The 19,240-nt window shown below is 43.5% G+C and overlaps 1 long non-coding RNA gene across 5 annotated transcripts; it reads left to right on the top strand.

Moving 5' to 3' along the window:
• The first annotated feature begins 3,810 nt into the window (after positions 1-3,810).
• LOC141028190 (uncharacterized) lies at positions 3,811-6,590 on the top strand. Of its 5 annotated transcripts, none has more exons than XR_012190445.1 (4): positions 3,811-4,122; positions 4,464-4,522; positions 4,606-4,632; positions 4,733-6,590. It is a non-coding gene; the product is annotated as an uncharacterized lncRNA (long non-coding RNA). The 5 variants fall into 5 exon arrangements; XR_012190447.1 differs by having other exon boundaries at positions 3,811-4,522; positions 4,733-4,841; positions 5,394-6,590; XR_012190444.1 differs by having other exon boundaries at positions 3,811-4,522.
• The last annotated feature ends 12,650 nt before the right edge of the window (positions 6,591-19,240 follow it).

Genomic DNA, 19,240 nt, shown 5'->3' with positions numbered 1-19,240 from the left:
GCAGTGGGTTGGCAGGAGGTTTGAGCGGTTGAGAAGCATCAGTGGATGTTGCTGGACTTGATTTGCAGCTGAACGTGGTTAGTCTTGGCGTAACGGCGTCTGTTCACGGTGAGGTGACCGCACGAGCTCAACGGCGGCAGAGAGCGCGCTCCGCGCCCTGGGGTTCACGACGAGAGCGGCAGCGCATTCGGGGGAGTGGACGGCCACACGGCGGGCTCCGGTGGTTTGGGCGGTGTTGGGTGGAGTCGGCGGCGCGGTGTCTCCCGCTGGCGTCCGCAAAGCCGCCGCCGGCGTCGGTCACGGGGCGGCGCACCTTCTGCTGCTCGTCGCCGACGCCCGCAAGATGCCAGGCACTCGTGCGGTGCAGGAACGGGAGGGCGAGGACGAGGAGCAAGGCGACGCGAGGGTACTGGCGAGATCGATGTCATGCTCTGAAGAAAACGACAGTAGCCACTGAACTGAAACTCTGAATCTCTGAAACTTGACAGTGACTATGCATTGCAGGTGTTCGACAGTAGGTGTTGGTAAAAAGATGAATTTTGCTGGGGCTGTAACTTGGTGAGATGATCACTCAAAGCACCCAGGGGCTGCATGAATTTACTTGGAATTTTTGGAGAAAGTTTTGAATGAATTTCACCAAATTTGGCAAATCTGGTCCAAACTTGCAGCTGATGTAGTTTGAAAATTTTGAACTCGAGACCAGTGGATCTTCATGGTTCCAGGTTGAGGGTTCAAAGGACTAGGAGGGGAAAGAAGTTTGGGGCCAAAAATCAAAACAGAAAGAGGAGTTCCTTTGTAAATCTCCAAGTGGTAGAATAGAAGGCAGAAAATATTTGAATAGAATTTGAATGGAAAATAAATACATGGGGAGGTCCAACTTGCTGGATTTGATGTAAATCATGATCCAGAGGTGAGGGAGGAGTTAGGAGAGATCATTTGCACTTGGGCCATGGCAAAAAGGAATTGTTGGAAGTGGCAAAAGGCTTTCCAAAAGCCATAGTGCAAATTCAAGAAAAGGTTTTCAAAAGTTATTTTCCCAAATGAAAACCATTTTGTCTTGAGTCCTAAAGAAAGCAAGAACCTCCAAGGTCAAAGGCAGATCTTGGGTGAATCCAAATAAAATTTTTGCCATAAAGAAAGATATTTGAGAGTGAGAGTTCTCTTGAATTTTTTTTTTTGAAAAATCCAAATAAAAACTTGGGTGCCACAACACCTACCCCCTTAGGAAAAATCTCGTCCTCGAGATTTCTGCTGATCCTCAAACAGATATGGATACTCTGCTCGAAGGAAATCCTCCCTTTCCCATGTAGCTTCATCCTCAGTGTGGTTGCTCCAGTGAACCTTGAAAAATTTTGTCGTTTTCTGACGGGTCCTCCGTTCAGACTCTTCTAAAATCTTTACTGGCCTTTCTCTGTAGGTGAGATCTGGTTGCATAACAATGTCCTCATGAGGTACATGTTTCTCTGGGTTACTCACACATTTCCTCAACTGCGAGACGTGGAATACGTCATGGACGTCTGACAGCTCCTTGGGCAGGTCTAGTTGGTAGGCTACCGTGCCTCTTCGTGCCTTCACACAAAATGGTCCAATAAATCTTGGGGCTAGTTTCCCCTTAATTTTGAACCGTTGCAGACCCCTCATAGGAGATACTCGGAGGTATACGGAATCACCAGGTTCAAAGCTGACCTCACGATGCTTCTGATCATAGTAGCTCTTTTGTCGGCTCTGTGCTGTCTTGAGCCTGTCCCTGATTTGTTTAAGTTTTTCCTCGGCCTCCTTAAGCATATCTGGGCCGAAGATACGGCTATCACCTGTTTCTGACCAATTCAATGGGGTACGACACCTCCGTCCGTACAATGCTTCAAAGGGTGCCATTTGCAAGCTGGCTTGGTAACTGTTGTTGTACGCAAATTCGGCATAGGGCAAACTCTCTTCCCAACTGGACCCATAGGTGAGCACATAGGCTCTTAGCATATCCTCTAGGATTTGGTTTACACGTTCTGTTTGTCCATCTGTCTAAGGGTGGTATGCTGTACTGAAAGCCAGTCGTGTGCCCAGAGCTTGTTGTAGGTGTTCCCAGAATTTGGAGACGAATTGGGTGCCTCGATCTGATATTATGGTCTTCGGGACTCCATGCAAGCAAACTATACGAGATAGGTAGAGCTTTGCCAGTCTTTGTGTGGAGTAGGTAGTCTTTACAGGAATGAAATGAGCAACCTTGGTTAGTCGGTCTGTGATGACCCATATGGCGTCATTTCCGCGTTGTGACCGGGGTAATCCGACAATGAAGTCCATTCCTATTTCGTCCCATTTCCACTCCGGTATTCTGTTTGGCTGGAGTAGCCCTGCTGGCTTTTGGTGCTCGGCCTTGATACGCTGACATGATTCGCAACAAGCAATGAATGTGGCTATATCTCTTTTCATACCGTGCCACCAAAATCTTTCCTGGATGTCCTTGTACATTTTGGTTCCTCCAGGATGGATCGAATATGGAGCGGTGTGGCTTTCCGTCAAGATCTGTTGCTTGAGTTCCTCAATGTTAGGTACGCAAAGTCTGTTTCGGTACCACAATGTTCCTTCACTGTCCGTGACGAATTCTGAAGTCTTACTAGTATTCATTTTCTTCTTTATGCCTTCGATACTGGGATGTCCCTGTTGAGCCTTCTTGATTTGTTCCACTAGGGTGGGTTGTATCTCTAGGTTCGATACGGTGCCCTCGGAGACTAACATCATGTTGAGCCGACTGAACTCTCGCTGAAACTCAGGCCTCAAGTTTTGCTGACCGTCACTGTCCGGGCTGGGGTTTCGGCTAAGGGCATCGGCTACTACATTTGCTTTTCCAGGGTGGTAGTGGATGCCGACGTCGTAGTCTTTGACCAGTTCCAACCAGCGTCGTTGGCGTAAATTCAGCTCTGGCTGTGTGAAGATATATTTGAGGCTCTTATGGTCCGTATATATTTCACAACGATTTCCCAACAGAAAGTGCCTCCACTCTTTGAGTGCATGTATGACCGCTGCTAGCTCCAAGTCATGTGTTGGGTAATTTTCCTCATGCTTTCGCAGTTGCCTGGAGGCATATGCGACAACTTTGCCATCCTGCATTAGTACACATCCGAGACCTTTTTGGGACGCGTCACAATATACTTCAAAACTCTTGTGTATGTCTGGCACAGTTAAAACTGGTGCGGTTGTCAGTTTCTTCTTGAGTTCTTGGAAGCTCTGCTCACATGCTTCCGTCCATACGAATCTCCTGTCCTTCTTGAGCAGTTGGGTCATAGGTTTTGCCACAGTGGAGAATCCTTCAATAAATCTCCTGTAATATCCGGCCATTCCTAGGAAACTCCGCACATCCGTGACGTTGGCTGGTGGTTTCCAGTCCAGTATGGCTTTGACCTTTTCTGGGTCTACGGCTACGCCTTCTTGGTTCAGTATATGGCCTAAGAAACCAACTTGTCTTAGCCAAAATTCGCATTTGCTAAATTTGGCGTACAACTGATGTTTCCTCAATTCTCCCAAAACAATTCTGAGGTGCTCAGCATGTTCTTCTGGTGTCCTTGAGTAAACCAGAATGTCGTCAATGAATACCACCACAAATTTGTCCATGAATTTCATGAACACTTTGTTCATGAGGTGGACGAAAAATGCGGGGGCGTTTGTTAGACCAAAAGGCATCACTGTGAACTCGTATAACCCATATCTGGAAGTGAATGTTGTCTTAGGGATATCCTCTGTTCGTACCTTCAGTTGATGGTATCCTGATCTCAAATCAATCTTCGAAAATACTTTAGCTTGTGCGAGCTGGTCAAACAAATCATTTATCCGTGGCATCGGGTATTTGTTTTTGATGGTGACCATATTGAGGGCTCGATAGTCTATGCACAGTCTCAGTGTCCCATCCTTCTTCTTGGCGAACAATACGGGCGAACCCCATGGTGAGGAGCTGGCTCGTATAAACCCCTTGTCCAGTAATTCCTTTATCTGCTTCTTCAACTCCACCAATTCTGAGGGTGCCATTCTATACGGCTTCTTATAAATGGGAGCGGTGCCAGGTGCTAATTCAATGCTGAATTCGATCTCTCGATCAGGTGCTTCCTGCCTGGTGTGGTTGAAGAATTTTCAGAGGTATGGTTCATCTTTCGTGCAGCCTTTAGTTTGAGTTTCTGTTGACACATTAAATTTCCCTTTCCTGTAGACCCCTCCTTTTTCATTTTATTAGTTGGGTGTAATAGCAAATCATCTATAATTATTTTGTTTAACTACAATCTGATGCAAAAGAGTCCTGTTTAGTTCTCATAGTTCATCCATTATATGTTTGCTTTCAAAACAAAGAAATCGGTTGTCCAAGTTCTGATCATGCTCTGATTAAGATTCAGTCCTCCTTGATCTTTTTTCTGTATGCTTGCATCTCCTTAGCGTCCAAGTTTTGATCATGCTACAATCTTGTTTCAAATTTATTCTAATAGATGTATGTACCATGATGATTGAGGAGGCGTATCGATGGAAATAAATCTGAAGAAAATAAGTAAGTCGCCTCCATCAGCGAGGCTGTGAACAACTCGTGGTGCCCCTGTTAACCTCCTCAATGTTTGTGTTGTTTGCCTGTAGGTCAAATGCCCACTATTCAGCAGACAGGTAACTCTGTTTCTTAAATCCCTTTCTCTATTCATCGCCCTGTTGATACATGCTTAGCAATCAGATAAATTGTACTCATATATAATTTAATATATCTCAGATACAGTGTCCAGATCATTTAGGAACCAGCGTCACTTCAAAAAAAGATAGGACCTGATACACATTACATTCATGGACTGCTGATATACCTGATGCATTTCTTCATGATGGTCAGTTTCCTTTCACCAGATCTGACATATTTAATTCTGTGTGCTTGGAACCCGAAACTGATCGAGATCTTCAGTTCTTACTTGCAGATGTTCTGTTATTCAGAGTAATTCAGTTTCCAGTCTCTGTATATTAATCAAATTATGGGTTATTTTCAACCTTATACCCTTTTATTATGTGTTCAGTTATGCTTCCATGGGTTTGCATATGTATTAACAATAAAAAACAGACTATTATTTTGTTTATACTTGAACCAAAGGGTGTACAATTAATTTGCTCTTACGAAAGGAATGAGTAGTCAGCTAGCTGAATGAGACGACAATCATGACAAGCGAACCAACACATATAGAGAAATGTTATTTTCCAGTTCATTGTGAAAGAAGGCACATAAGTTTTCAGAGTTCTAGAATGTGTTTCATTAAGAAACAATTATAACACTGTACTCTAACAAATCACACATATGGAGAAATGTTATTTTCGAGTCTCCATAACATACTGATCTTTTTTTAGATATATGAACTTGCATTCGCTTTGTTAATTCTTCTGCAATGCAGGTAATATTCCTAATCATTGCTGCTGACGCAGAAAAACTACTCCTGAAGCACTAGAAGTGCCCTCTCTATGGCGCATCACTCACTGGATCCAGATGGGCAACATTCCGCTTCAAAATTAAAGAGTACAGTTTTTGCCTGCCATCATTGCTTACCAAGAGTAATCTACCATGTGCCTAATATATATATACATAATTGTTGCACCATCACAAGATTCCCAGGATATACATGGGCATAACTTTCTTTACTGTGAATTAATCGACATGATGCTGACAGGAGGAAAGGCAGGCTGTCATTTCTAAAGGTTGAGATTTTCTGTTTTAAGGAATAGCAATGCTAAATTCTACAATGGTACTCTGTCGAATGTTTACAAATACCACGAAGCTAGAGATCTATTGTGAAAACTTTCTTTCTTTTGTTTGTTATAAGTTTTTAGTCAAAAAAACATGACTTTTCCATTACCAAACAAATATGTAAGATTTATTGCTTTTCTAACCGAAGTGTTCCTGACAATTACATATGAGAGTACATATAACTGAGTTGTGCTGACTTGCTTTTTCTAAACTGGTAAGCTGGAGTCGGAGTTACATATGAGAGTAGAGATAATTAAGTTCTGCTCCTGACTTGATTAACAAAAGCTATAGAAGAAAGGGACCAAATACCAGACAGCTGAAAATTCAAAGAATGGTGGAAGTAGGGAACTACACAACTTGATTCAAGGTTACAAAGGGACAAAGGGCATCTATTGAGCAGCAGAAAACAATAATGGACTGAGCTAAGGATATAGTGGTCAATTAGTAAAGAGATCTGTGGTAAGTGTAGCAGCGGGACGCAAACGGAACTTTTGTGACTTACTGAAGTCGAGCAGGAGTTCAGAAAAGAAATTGCAACCGAAGTAGAACCTCTTCACCAAGAGAACATAGGGATTTTAAGTTTTTTGTAGCCTGCACCGGAGACTGTAGAGTTAAGTTTCTACATCTTAGTGTACAGTTTAACTATATAAGGTTACTTACTATGTAGTAAATATTGGCTTTTGCCATTGCTGATCAAGTCCTTCTCTCTGTGCTTGGAAGCATAAACCTACTTAGTGATCCGTTTTCAGTTAAGCTAAACTTATATCTTTCTGCTAACATTTTAGTGCTCTAATGATTATTCAGAAGGGGATTTGCATGTTCCTAGATGCATAGCCTTTCTTATATATGTTTTCAGAAGACTGGATTTTTTAGGGATAACATTGGGATTTAAGATAGTTTTTTTTGTTGAATTCTGGAACTGAAATCCGAATAAACCATATCTTGAGAGGCCAGCATAATGGTACTTGAAATAAATGCTAATCCGCACTCACATCTTATGGTGATTTGGTCAAAGCTACTACTAAGCGAAGATATTTAACATGCTATAAGAAGTTATGGCTTTTGTGTTCCGAGATAATAACTAACAAAAAGATTAGCCCTATGGAGGCATGCGGGAGTACGAGGGACAAGAACACTGGGCCTCGAGTTGCATACATACATGCAGGACCCGCCCTCCCACCATGAAACAAGTCAACAACAATATAAATCAAAATCGAGTGAGAATATGAGGGACTAGGGATGGACCATATGAATAGTATAACTGTTTATTGAAGAGTCTCATATGGTGAAAATTGAGGGTTCTTGCATACATGGTGCAGTTCGGTTCGACGTCTAGGTGGTCACATGCCCAGGCTTCCTCAATGATTGAGGAGTTACAACCAGGAGTACCATGCCTCTCATGTAAGTGCATTCAAATATTACATGGTTACATGCGAGAATTTGTTTCTCCAGGTGCAACGCACGAGCATATGTCCTAGTAATACTCACAAAAGCCTTGTGCACCGGCTCATTCCGATTGCGCAAGTGTATTATATTCGGGCTCATCCCGCGGAAGGCCTTGTGCACCGGCTCATTCTTCCTGCCGTACAAGCAGTGTATCCGGGGTTCACCCTGCTTGTGGATAAAAATGTGTCGCTATTTCTCGCACACAACGCTGTCCCGTTTTGGAACGACCGACCTTATTCTGGGCGCAAGGAGCCAAATGCCGGGGTCCGAGGATGAGAACGGACGCCAAGGCCAAGTCCTAACAACATTTTTAGCAGACCCCGTATAAAGCCGCGACCCATAAAATAACCGCCAAAATACGGGTCGGCGCGGAAAATCCCGCCCCACCAGACCCAGCAAACACGTTCGACCCGTATGTTTTTTGAGGGGCGCGGCAAAATCCCGTCCTCAACCCGTGAAACGCAGGTTTCTGCCCCGCCCCTACGGTGCCCCGTATCCCAGAAAAGCGGTTGGCGGGAGGGACATTTCAGCCCGCGCTCTTTCCCCACCCCTTTCCGCCGCCGCTCGCCATTGGTTCCGCCCGTCCGCCGACGGTGATTCCGGCCAAACCTGCGGACGCAAGCGGGCCACGGGGGCGCCCCTACCCTCTTCCGCCGAGCCGCTGCCCCAGCTCCCCGGATCCGCCGATCCGAGTCGCCCCTAACCGCCGTCGCCACCCGGGATCCGCCGCCCACGAGCCACCCCTAGTCGTCGCCGCCGCCTCCGCATCCCCTGCCGGAGAGCCACCGCCCCGAGCAGCCGGTGTGTATGTACTTGTGCTAGTGCCGATCGGTATGCATTGTTAATTAACGCGGCAGGCGTGTTTGTGAATTTAGATGGAATTGAGCCCGTGCGAGAAGTTTTTACTAGACGATTTATCCGATTCAGACGACTCGGATGTTGAGACGCTGCTTGTCAACTACTGCCAGCAGATGTTGGTGATGGCCCTTCCCGTCAAGGAGCACGAAGATGAGAACCGAAAGAGGCGGCGATGATCGACCTTCGGACGTCTTTGCATTCCTCAAAATCGCCATCTCAAAAATGAGATATTGATTCAAGACTACTTCACGGACAGTCCAACATATCCGCCGCACCCTCTTTGTGAAAATTGTGCAAGCTTGCGAGGCCAATTGTCGGTATTTTACTCAAAGAAGAAATGCTGCTGTTGACACCACATTTTGGCATGACATAAAAGGCAAATAAGATGACCTCGAGTGAAAGGGTTTTCAGCGTGAAAAGTTTCACGTCGCCGAGTGGAACAACTTTGATGTTTCGGTTATCGTCATCCGACCTTATCTTAGGGACCGAAATTGTACTCCGAGTGGCAGGATTCAGTGTTCTGAGTGGTTTTCGGCCGATCACACTTTCAAGACGGCCTCGGATGAAGGAGCACTCTAAAGGAATTGTCTTCGTCTTGTTGAGGCAATCGATTTTGATATATAAATTATCTCAATCCTAATTCATATGCAAAAGTTAGAGACAATACACTACAGACCGAACCTAAACGAAAATATGGCGCGAAGTACCAGACACCCTGTCTGATGGGTCGCGCGAGCAATTAGGCCCTAAAGATGGCCTTGAATCGAAAAACCTTCAACACGGGAAAGTTTCGTCTCGTCGAGACGATCGATTTTCATATATAATACGTCTCAATTTGAGGTCGTATGAGACCTGGAGAGACAAATCAATATCAGGCTATGTTTTCAGTCGGGAATTCCGAGTGAAAACTTACCGATCGAGTGAAAGTTTGCCATCTGGGTGAACTTATTTTCATCCGAGTGAAAATATTGTTATCCGAGTGAAAAGATTACCATTGGGATGAAAGCTTGCCGATTGAGTAAGATATTGCCTTCCGAGTGAAAATATAGTCATCCGAGTGAAAGATTGTCTTCCGAGTGAAAATTTTGCCATCCGAGTGAAAGATCCTAACATCCGAGTGAAAAAGTCCAGTCGGACGATCCGAGTGAATGACTCCAATATCCGAGTGGATGAGCTCGAATCCGAGTGAAACTGAACATGTGCCCGAAAGTTTATCAAGATTACCTCGGATGGAGAAGTGTTCAATACGGAAGTTGTGCATATTGTCAAAACGGTAAACTTTGGTTTTGGAGTCATCATCATCAGAGATAGTATATGGCCTGCAAATTCACTACGAGACTCGGACAATCCAGTCTGCTGCAAGACCGAGTCCGACTGGAAGTTAAAGATGACCTCGAAAAGTATTCAAGATGGCCTTATTTGAAAAAGTGATCAACATGAGAGTTGTTCGTATCGTCAAGGCGCACAAGTTTGATATTTGGGTCGTCTTGATCGGAGATCATATGCAAGCTCGACGGACCGCGCAAGGAGGAAGACAGAAGTTGGGCCAGATTCAGACTGAATCCGAGTTGGAATAGAACTAGGACTCTAGGGCGTGATTGATGTAATTTTTTGTAAGGAAAGCCTAGATGAATCCTTTACTTGTACGGGAAGTTCAGCCGCCTCTTATATATGTTGGGGTGATGGTCGATTGAACAACACCAATCGAACCAATCAATCTATTACACTTTTGTGTTCATCTATCTTTATCGCCTACCCTTGTATCTTTCTTTCTCGTTCTTCGTTCATTCTTCGCATTGGAGGGCAGCGATCCATGAGGCTCTAGGGGCGAGCGAATCGACCTAGGGCAGCCCATAGCCGCCGCACTCCCTGACAGGGTCCCTCCCGGGCGTGTGGCGTTTCGGGTCTTCAAAAGCGCCCACCGACTGTCCTGCGTATCGCGCTGTCGGTCGGGTCTCCTTCGACGTGAGTTGTGGTGCATCACCCCCGGCGTAGAGGGTACACGTGACGTGTTCGTGTGTCAACAGCTGCGGGCTTGAAGGGATTTAGTGCATATCAAAAATCTCGGCAGCTATGCGGGTAATTGCATACGGCATTCCGGCTGACTATGCCGATGAGTACCTTCGCATTGGTGAAGATGCTACAATTGAGTCAGTGCGTAGGTTAGCCAAAGTGATCATCCGTGTCTTTGGTCCTGAATATCTTCGGGCACCCAACGAGGAAGACACAAAAAAATTGATGGCAGCTAATGATAGAAGAGGTTGGCCTGGTATGCTAGGTAGCATAGATTATATGCATTGGACATGTAAAAATTGCCCAAAGGCATGCCAGGGAATGTATTGTGACAAGTCTCGTGATGCAACAATTGTGCTAGAGGCCGTAGCATCCGAGGATTTAGAATTTCGCATTGCTTTTTTGTTATGCCGGGTACTCTCAATGATATCAATGTGTTGTAACGGTCTCATTTGTTTGCTAGGCTTGCTCGTGGTGATGCTCCTGTTTGCAACTACACTATCCATGGGCATGAATACACAAAGGGGTACTATCTTAGAGATGGTATATACCCTCTTTGGTGCACATTTGTCAAGAGCATCAGAGAGGCCCAAACTAGTAAATAATGTGAATTCACAAGGGTACAAGAGGCAACCCAAAAAGACATTGAAAGAGCATTCAGGGTTTTGCAATCTAGTTTTGCCATTGTTTGTGGTCCTGCTCATTTTTGGGACAAGCGAACCTTGAAAAACATCATGACATGTTGTGTTATTCTTCACAATATGATAATCGAAGATGAGATAGGCATGAACTTGGAGTTCTTCTACTACAATGTGGGTAGCCGTGTCAAACCAGTTAGAGACCCTAACCGCACTAGAGCTTTTCTTCAGACCTACAAGGAGATTGAACATGCAAACACCCACTTTTAGCTTTAGGAGGATCTCATTGAGTACCATTGGCAAAGGGCTGGCCAGTAACACATTCCATTTTTCCATTCATTTTCATTTAATTCATTTGTGATTTGTATTCGGGACAAGTTTTGTATTGAATTATTCAGTTTGCTTCGGTGATTTGAATAGTTATTGTAATTTGGATAATTGTTGTATCGTCAAATTGACATTTTTCCTTATATTGCAAATTAGCAATTCTGAATATGTGCATATGTGTCAAATTCAGATAAAACCGCAAACGACTTTGCAAGCCGGCGCGGTTGGGCACAGAGTAAGACACCGCATAGCGGAACTGTAAAATGGAATATCAGCGAATATTCCTTTTTACAGTTCGGTTTTGCGGGGTCTGACTCTGCGCCCGCCCGCCCCGGCCGGCAAAGCCGTTTTTCGACGAACTGTAAACGTGTTTTGTGTGTCGGCGTTATACGGGGTCTAATAGAGATGCTCTAAGTCTTTCACAGCTCCCGGAAGCAAAACTAGCTGCTAGAGTGCATTGTTCCGTCATCCAATTTTGACCGAGTCAACAATTTCTCAAAGCTCTCTCATCCAATTCTTTTATTCTATACACTATGCTTCTTAATTTTTGAAGGCCCATAATTAATTGAGGTATTCAATTTAGATTTGGGTCATCCAGTTTTGACCTGGTCAACAATTTCTCAAGCTACCCCATTCAATTCTTTTAGTTCACTATGTTCCCTGATTTTGAAGCTCTTTCATTCAGGTATTCAATTTTGTATTTGGTTTACGATTTTAACAGTGCCAATGATTTTTCAAGTCAATCACCAGCAACCGGCTTATAACAACATAATAATCCGGTGCACCTTCCCACCACCTGGAAAAAAGAAGCCTCATCATGTGATATTGTAGCACTAATATAGTATATATGCAGCCATCGACACAAAAATTTCCCCACATAAATATAGCTTGGTTAGTGTATAACACATAATCACACCAGGAAAGGCCCACCAAATCAACGCGTTATAAATAAATAAAAATAAAACACACTATCGTCTCCCGCACCTGCCAAACTAAATATCCCATCAGTTTCAAATATAAGGGGTATTAGTATTTTAGAAAGTCAAAATTATTTATCTTTGACCAAGTTCAAAGAAAAAATATCGACATCCATAATATTAAACAAAAAAGGTATAGAAATTCATTTCGTGATGAATCTAAAAATACTGATTTGATATTATGGTTTTTGACATATTTTTGTATAAATTTAATCAAATTGAAAAGGTTTGCCTTTTCAAAAAGGCAATATACCTTATATGTTTAAATAGAGTGATTATTTGTTGAGAAACCCAACAACACGAACGACGTAACAAAGCGCGTCCAACCTTTCTAGTTCAGATGATTTTCAAAAGAAAAGTACTGATGGTCCTCCATGATGCATGGCCATGTCAGAAGTAGATCAGTAGAATTTTATCAGGAATGACCCCGTGCATGCATTCCTCATAACATTTACTTGAACCATCGAAAATAAAGCTTTCTAGCTAATCCCTTGGCACCAATTTGTGGTTGGGTAAAAATAAGGAGGAATGGCCACCGTGCACCCAGATCGACATGCATGTCACTTACAACGTGGGGTTGTCCATGTATCTCTCACGGCCACACTTTTTTCTCCTAAGCATGCTATTTAACCGGACAATGGCCAGAACTCCATCCAGAAACCATCATCTCCTCATCAACAACCTCCTTCTCAACCCGTCATACGTACCTTGTGGAAGTAGTCTCAAGAAAGAATGGTGCTGAATACTAGGAATGCAATCGTTGCCGTTCTCCTCCTCGTCGTGATGGTCGTGGCGGTCTCAACACCAGCAGTAACTGCCCAAGAGGACTGCTGGGACAAATGTTTCAAGGACTGCAAGGCAAAAATGGCAATGGAAGTGTGCAACCAAAAGTGCATTGACTTTTGCAAGTATCAAGCTGGAGCCGGAGAATATGTTAAGATGGCTGGCGATAAACTCAAGGAGGCCAAAACTGCCTCTCCAGAACAGGCCACTAAACTCAAGAATGAAGCTACCACCTACTTAGAACGTGCCAAAGTCCTCAGCGATAAAGCCGTGACCCCGTGAGTGTGAGTGCGCGCTCTTTTGTCTATCGGTGTCGCTGCTGTTATGGTGTCTATGGATGTTTGATTTATTTACTATTAAATTGTCGCGGTTGCATCCCATATTTTTTGGTTTCTTTCATTTTTGTCTCTTTGTTAACAGACCGTCTTTTGTATTATGACGACATGCTTGTTCCAGTGACTCCCTTTCTCTGTTTTTATTGTCGAGATTACTCATGTATAATGGTTTTCCATTGATTTGGATACATAATAATAAAGATTCTTGCTTCCTTTTTAATGCCATATTCTCCTATTTTATCTGCATGCAACAAGGATTGGAAACTTGAGGATGTGTGAAAACAATCCGTCTACATTCAACAACAATTTAGGCACGCATATTCTAGAAAAGTATCCGTGAAAGTTGTTGCACCTTTTTTCAGAAAATGTTGTTCATATATATCTAAAAAACTATCACCCTGGCATTCACATGTTTTCCTAAAAACATCATGTAAGTTGCCTGTGCGTTGTAAAAGAAGAAATGGAAAACACCAGGAAACCACATAAATTAAACAGTTTTTCCTAGGAAATACTCGCACGCGAAAACATGGTGGCTGAGAAAAAACAGGGCATCTATAATCCCCACAGCCACGGAGGCAATCGCGCTTAGTCTTATTATTATTTTCAAGACCGATTGTTTCGACCGGCTCAAGACCGATGCACCGCGGTCTGGATAAATAGAATATTTCCAGTCCGGTTGGGGAAAAAACAACTGTACCGCTAAAATTACACAAGAGGGTTATGCAAAGAAGTGGTAGCCCAGTGCGAAAATTTCTTGTTACATTTTTTTCTCTTTTGAGAACCCGTTACCAAATAGGAAAACTTGGCACCTCACATTCCGTCTTGGAATATTTTCGTTTCTGCTAAAGGAAGAGAGAACCTGGCACCACACATCCTGCCAGGGAATATCTTCACCTTTGCAGTTTCATCAGGGAGTATTTTCAGTTTTGGCATTTGAACCTGAGGTGATTTAGGTGGAACAAATTGCCTCTGCCCACAACATTATTATTTTCTAGTTCATTACACATTCAGTTATGCTCTATCTATACCGGCCCATTGTCTTGGATTTTCAGAATGTGTTAATCGGTTGCTCCATTCTGCAATACATCTGAACAAGAGACACAGGTTTTTCTTTTCTTTCGAACTGGGGCTCATCCAGCTTCCATTTGATACTGTTAATGGAAACAACACCATACAAGCTTGATAGAGCTCTATATGGACTGAAACAGGCTCCCAGGACATGGTACTCACGACTAAGTCAGAAACTGCAAACACTTGTTTTCGTTCCTTCAAAATTTGACACATCCTTGTTCATTTACAATAAGTCAAATACCACTATATTTGTTCTTATTTACGTTGATGATATCATTGTCGCAAGTTCATCTGATGAAGCTGTGACAGGTTTGTTAAAGGATCTGAGTGCTGAGTTTGCCCTTAAGGATCCGGGAGAACTACATTTCTTTCTAGGAGTTGAAGTTAAAAAACATGGAGACAGTCTTCATCTCTCTCAGGAAAAGTACGTCACTGATCTGGTAAGGAGAGTTGGATTGCAAGGATATAAGCATGCACCAACACCACTATCTAGTACAAAAAAACTGTCACTTGCTGAGGGAGAACCCTTGAGTGAGGAAGATAGTACCAGATATAGAAGTTTAGTGGGAGCACTTCAGTACATAACTTTAACAATGCCTGATATTTATTTTGCTGTCAATAAAGTATGTCAGTTTCTTCATGCTCCCACCAAAATTCATTGGACTGCTGCAAAACGCATAGTGAGATATGTGAAAGATACTATGAATCTTAGTCTTACCTTCAACAAATCCTCTTCCACTCTTGTTAGTGCTTTTTCTGATTCTAACTGGGCAGGATGTCCAGATGACAGATGCTCCACTGGTGGTTTTGCAATATTCTTTGGGCCAAACTTGATATCCTAGTGTGCAAAGAAAGAAGCCATGGTGTCAAGGTCAAGTATAGAAGTTGAGTATAAAGCACTAGCTAATGCCACAACATAGATTATATGGGTTTAGTTCATGTTGAAAGAGCTTGGTGTGAAGCACACTCGAATTCCATGTCTATGGTGTGATAATCTCGGTGCTCCTTATCTATTTGCTAATCCAGTCTTTCATGCCAGGACAAAACACATTGAGATAGACTTCCACTTTGTTTGAGAAAGGGTAGCTAATAAGCAATTGGAGATCCGTTTTGTGCATTCACGAGATCAGGTTGCAGATGGATTCACAAAGTCATTATGTAACATCCCAAATTTTCAATTTGGTATGTGATACATAGATCGTCATTGCATATCATATTTTATTGCATTTTGACAAATCCTCGATAAATCCTAAGCAACTCAAGGACCCTCGGAGAGAGTTGGGGATTTTCTCAAGTTTTCATATTTGATTTTCCATCAAATAATAAAACGAGGATTTTGGTTTTAATTATTTTCTCTCCGGAAAAATATTTCATTTTAAAAATAAACGAGAGGAGAAAATATGACTTCTCCAAAACAATTGAAATACTGGAGAAAAAGTGTTAAAATCATTTATTGGAATTTATTTGGATTTTATTTGCAATTTTAATTGCATTAAAAATATTGCATGTTTTCAAAAATTATTTTTGTGTCAAAAGAAAAAATGTTCACCCTATTCTAGATTTTCTAACTAGACGGGGAAATTTATTTTATCTTTTTTGGACTTTTATTTATTTTTCTACGATTTTTTTTCCGTGGAACGTATTTAAAAAAAAAATGCGCGCCGCCCGATCGGGCTGAGGCCCAGCCGAGCGCCGGCCCGCCCGCGCCGTCTCCTTGCCCAGTACGCCGCCGCTGCTGCTTTCCCGGCTCGGACTCCGCCGGAGCCGTGCCTTGCCCCCTCCCCCACGCCTCCAGCACCCCCCCTCATATATAGCCGCCGCCCCCCCTCCTTCTCACCCCGCCGCCGCCCGCACCTGCCCCGCCCCGAGCCGCCGGAGCCGGAGCCCCGACGCCCGAAGGCCGCCGCCGCCGCTCGCCGTTCGCCGCCCCCCGCCCTCCCCCGAGCACCCCCGCACCCCGCCGCCCTCGCCGCCCCTCGCCGGAGCCGGCCAAGCCCCGCCGGAGCCCGCCCCGACGAGGTATACCTCGCCGCCGGTCGGTTGCCGGTTTTGTTTTAAAAAAAACCGTTCGTTTAAAAAAAACCCTAGATCGGTTTTTTTCGGTTTTGTTATTTTGTGAGCGTTCACCGACTCGTTCGTTTTAACGAACGCGTTCGTCGGTTTTTCTCTATTAACGAACGTCCGTTCTTTAACCGTTCGTCCGTTTTTCTTTTTCGTCGGATTTTTCCGCGATTATCTCAGATTTTGATTTCTGATCGAATCTTCGTTTCTGTTTAACTTTTCGCTCGTTTATCGGAATCAGGCGATTCAAGCGCCTAGAGTTTCGTCTCGAAATTCTCTTTCCGTTTAACCTACTCAAAGAAGTTTTCGTTACTGTAAAATTTGACCTAGATCCAGATTAGTAAACGAAGCTTGTTTCTTTCGCAGTTTGACTTTCGTTGCTTCGTTCGAATTGATTCTTTTTGCAAACCGGAGTTATTAAGTTGAACTTTCTGGTTGGATCTTTCATTCGAGTTTTTACCTGTGCATTAGATGAGTACTGATTGTATGCTTGTTTGTTTGCGATAGAGTACCCGGAGTGTGCCGCTTGTTACTTCGAATCGCTAGGTTTCGCGGATCATCAGCAAGGCAAGTAACACTTTGATCATACTTTCCATACCCAGTTTTATTGCATTAGATCTATTCCTCAAACAATTGCATGATTAGGATCTAATTAAATTGTGGGACTTTGGGAAGTAGTTGAGGTAGTACCTATTACCTGTTCTTTTATCAAACCCTTGGGAGTTACTTCTACGTTGCTATTATATTGCCATGCTATGCTCGTAGACGTGGATTGGGTTTGAGTGAATTTTCCATGACAGATGTGAGATTGTTAATTAATGGTTCAACTTAAGGTGGCAACTAAAACTCACATCTGGGTGGATTGAGGCACCTGGAGAACCCAGTGTTGTCTGTTTGTATAAGGACCGCCACCCAGGCTCAAAGGGATCATAAGATTATTCATGCTGGAAACTTCCGTGTGCAGCCACAAGCTATTATGGGCTCTAGCATAGTTGAGTAAGTTGTGGGAAACCTTTCCATGATGGGCTAGCAGATGTAGGGGATTGTAGGTGTACCGGCCTATCTATTTGTTTCAAGTGCCAGAAGACTGGACACTATGCAACTGATTGTCCTGAAGCCCAAAATGGAAATGGCAATGGAAGCTCTTGGAAGAAGCCGAACCCGTTCAACAAAGGACATGTGAACCACGTGAGCGTGGAGGAGGTTGAAGCTCAGCCTGATGCAGTAATAGGTAAGTTTTTGGTTAAGTCATTTGCTGCAACCGTTCTTTTCGATACTGGTGCATCGCATTCATACATATCAAGGGGATTTGTGAATAAGTTTAAGCTGTCCACCCAAGTTCTCAAAACCCCTATGTTAGTAACCTCGCCAGGAGCAGAGTATATGGCCAGCCAAGGATGTTTTCAGATGCCGTTGGCCATTGGAAGGCATGTTTTGCCCTCAGACCTCATAGTTTTGGAGTCGCAAGGTTTGGATGTGATTTTGGGAATGGATTGGCTATCGTTGTATGGAGGAAACATCGATTGTGCCAGCAAGACGATTTTTCTTACCACCCCGGAAGGAAAAAGGATCAAGTATGTATCCCGGCATATGCCGAAGAGGACCCAAGTGAATTCATTATCAGGAGTTGTACAGGAGGAAGTACCAGTGGTGAAGGATTATCCGGATGTATTTCCAGAAGAGTTGCCAGGCATGCCACCAGATAGAGACATTGAGTTCTTGATTGAACTTTTGCCAGGCACAGGGCCAATATCTAAGAGACCGTACAGGATGCCCGCAAAAGATTTGGAGGAAATTAAGAAGCAGATCAAGGAGTTACTGGATAAAGGCTATATTCGCCCAAGTTCGTCACCTTGGGGATCACCAGTACTTCTAGTGGAGAAGAAAGATGGATCGCTAAGGATGGTTGTTGATTACCGTGGATTGAATGAAGTGACCATCAAAAACAAGTACCCACTGCCAATGATCAATGATTTGTTTGACCGCCTACAAGGAGCTAAAGTATTTTCTAAGATCGATCTACGATCAGGATACCATCAGTTAAAGATTCGAGAGCAGGATATACCTAAGACGACTTTTACCACCAGATATGGATTGTATGAGTATACCGTTATGTCATTTGGTCTGACTAACGCACCTACCTATTTTATGAACCTGATGAACAAAGTATTTATGGAGTTTTTGGATAAGTTCGTCGTGGTGTTCATTGACGACATTCTAGTCTTTTCCAAGAATGATGAAGAGCATGAGGAGCATTTGCGATTGGTACTTGAGAAGCTCAGAGAACATCAGTTATATGCCAAGTTCGGCAAATGTGAATTTTGGCTGAAGGAAGTTGGATTCCTTGGACAGGTTATTTCGGGAGAAGGAATAGCAGTAGACCCTGCCAAGGTTGACACAGTGACAAGTTGGGAATCACCCACGACAGTTGGAGAAATCCGGAGTTTTCTTGGACTTGCAGGATACTACCGGAGATTCATCGAGAATTTCTCGAAGATTGCTAAGCCCATGACGGAGCTATTGAAAAAGGACACCAAATTCAATTGGACTGAGGAATGTGAAGCTAGTTTCCAAGAGTTGAAGGAACGATTGGTTACATCACCAGTGTTGATTCTACCAGATCAACGCAAGGATTATGAAGTTTATTGCGACGCTTCTCGTCGAGGACTTGGAGCAGTGCTTATGCAGGAAGGAAGAGTTGTGTCATATGCTTCACGACAACTTAAACCCCATGAGAAGAATTATGCTATGCATGATTTGGAGTTAGCAGCCATGGTGCATGCATTGAAGACATGGAGACATTTTCTCATCGGAAACCATTGTGAGGTGTATACAGATCACAAGAGTTTGAAGTATATTTTCACGCAAAAGGAGTTAAATCTCAGACAGAGGAGATGGTTGGAGCTCATTAAGGATTATGATATGAGATTGCATTATCACCCAGGAAAGGCTAACGTTGTAGCAGACGCGTTGAGCCGCAAGAGTCAT

This window comes from Aegilops tauschii, unplaced genomic scaffold (genome assembly GCF_002575655.3).
Source record: "Aegilops tauschii subsp. strangulata cultivar AL8/78 unplaced genomic scaffold, Aet v6.0 Super-Scaffold_100181, whole genome shotgun sequence".
Lineage (NCBI taxonomy): Eukaryota > Viridiplantae > Streptophyta > Magnoliopsida > Poales > Poaceae > Aegilops > Aegilops tauschii.
Note: the sequence above shows the minus strand (reverse complement) of the source record. Positions and strands in the feature narration are given on the sequence as shown.